Here is a 2,434-nt window from a genome sequence, read left to right on the forward strand (position 1 = left end):
TTCACAGTTTGTTTTGGAAGAAATGTTACCTGCATTATTGTGTCCTGTAATGCTGCACATATGTATTAAAACAAGTTTGAATTTCTGTGCCCTCATACTGCCTTCCAATACATTGACAAATTGCTGTCTTGAGGTCTCAAGTGTTCTAGCTGGGCACAATGTCTTTTTTAAGCTTTTCACAACCAAGGGCTCATGGCAAGTCACTTGAAAAGCTGTCCTGTGAGACTCAGATTTATTACTAAGAAATCAACCTGGATTTAATTCTTAATTTGCTGCTCAAAATAATAAAAATGTTACAGTTTTAATCTACCACTTTAGATTCTGCAAAGTTGTTGCTACATGGGTAAGTAATTACAAGTTGGGGGACATCAAGTGATAACTATAGATATAATTTCCCACGAAAAAGATTAGGATTGTACAACTATACTCTTGCTCGCGTTTTTGCCTTGCACTAACATTCCCTTTATCTTTTCATTAAAACAGACATCTAAATACAATAATGTTCTAAGAGAGGAGACATATAAGCTGCGTAATTATAATACATATATGTGATTTAAAAAAATACCTAATAAGGAAGGCACTTACTTGACCGCAGAGCATTGCACAGAGCATGCTAAATGAACTTCCAAAACACCACTATCCAAGTTTTTACAACAAGTGATGGGCTTAGAGCATTCATGGTACTCTTTGGATCTGCCTTTTTTACTGTGGTCAAGCTCAAAGTCTAAGATGTTAAATAAGTGTTGAACAATGCAGGAAACAACAACCACAATGTAACATCCTTGAACTGGAAATGTATAAAAGTGGCTTCGACTGCCCCAGGGTAGCTGTTCACTTCTGAGATGTCCCCATATTTTCACAAAGATTTAGCACGATTGCTGAGAAGTGCAGGTACACTCTCTTTGGAAGTAAAGAAGTGTAGTTATTCAGTACCGGACAGGATCTGTCCACTCAAGGAACTTACAACTTCCCCTAAAGAGTGGAAGGCCAAGAGAGTAGTTGATGCCAAACGACAATTTTTTTTTTTCTGGATACACAAAAACTTTGAGAATGAAAAGTGCCAATTAGAATACAAATTTAGTAAACATTTTTATGGGTATTGTTATGGGGTATGACAGTGATTTTGTTTTCACTTGAAGGACACATTTAGTGTTTGGGAAGAGTAAAATAGGATCGAAGGACAACCACGGTGACAAATGGCCTCTTTGGGCCTGCAGGTACAGATTTTTATCAGTAGAAAACATGATCTTTCAAATTTCTAAAGTTCATCTCTTTCAATAAGGGTTTCATCGGTGGTGTGAAAGCTGGTGCTTCATTATGTCACTGCAGACATGCAGCTGCCATACAGCACCAGGCGTCCCCAGGAGGCCACCAGATTGTAACAAATGGCCTCAAATGATGTGTGGGTGCGAGAGGAATGAAAGTGATCAAATGGCAAATGTCATTTTGCCTGCGGCTTATAAAATGCATGCATTGGAGCTGGTCAATGTGCAATGCAGATCCTTGGCTTCAGATCATATTAATGTCCTTAGTGATGGAGTCTTGAAATCAAAGAGATCCTAGGAGGAGGTCATGCTATAGGCTCCCCACTTGCATAGGGGCCATATTGGGTTATTTCATTGTGATAATAGATTTCAAGAACAGTACTTTGTTTAAATTTCTTTGGAAATTGAAAATCTTCCAATATATAATGGAAATGCTGAAATAGACAAAGTGATTCTCATTCAGTCAAGTCATTAAATGGTGTAGGACATTTAATCAATCGATCCTTCGGCAAATTTATGTTTTTCCTTAAGTAATGTCAAGCACAAGCTCTTAATACTGATGAATGCCCATTTGATTATTTTGAATAGGCATCTCGGGGACTCTCAGTGATAAATGTTGGAAATAGGCAGATTTCTATTCAAGCTATTAAATCATTTTGATTTGCTTATAACTGTCATAATTATGAATGAATATGCACCAACTCTGCAGGCAATTAGTGTCGCCGGCTTAGTTTTGTTAAGTTCCATGCAGATCCTTCAAGGAGGTAAATTAAATTTTCTATTTTAAGTCACATATGAATTATGCTCCTGTATACCCAACTCTACTAGATAGAAAGCAGGAAGTCAGTTACTGAGACTGCGCACTTAGATGATTCTGTTCAAGCATGTTCTGTGGTTTTTGAGATATTTGAATGGTATGACTTTGACACCGTTTCTGCCCCCACCCCCTACAAACCTACAACCCACAGCACAGAGCCTTGCACTGTGTAAAATGAGTGACCTGTGCATGGCCTTCGCCATGGTCAGTACTAGGTAACCCTGTCCTCAAGGTCATTTTCAGTACTGTGGGCTTCCTATTTTGTATTGTTATTGTCACATTAATTGGAAAGCAAGAGAGCGTCACATATTTAGAATGGGTGTGCTCTCTGATTATCAACACCACAGTATCG

This window comes from Pleurodeles waltl, chromosome 12, assembly GCF_031143425.1.
Source record: "Pleurodeles waltl isolate 20211129_DDA chromosome 12, aPleWal1.hap1.20221129, whole genome shotgun sequence".
NCBI classification, from domain to species: domain Eukaryota; kingdom Metazoa; phylum Chordata; class Amphibia; order Caudata; family Salamandridae; genus Pleurodeles; species Pleurodeles waltl.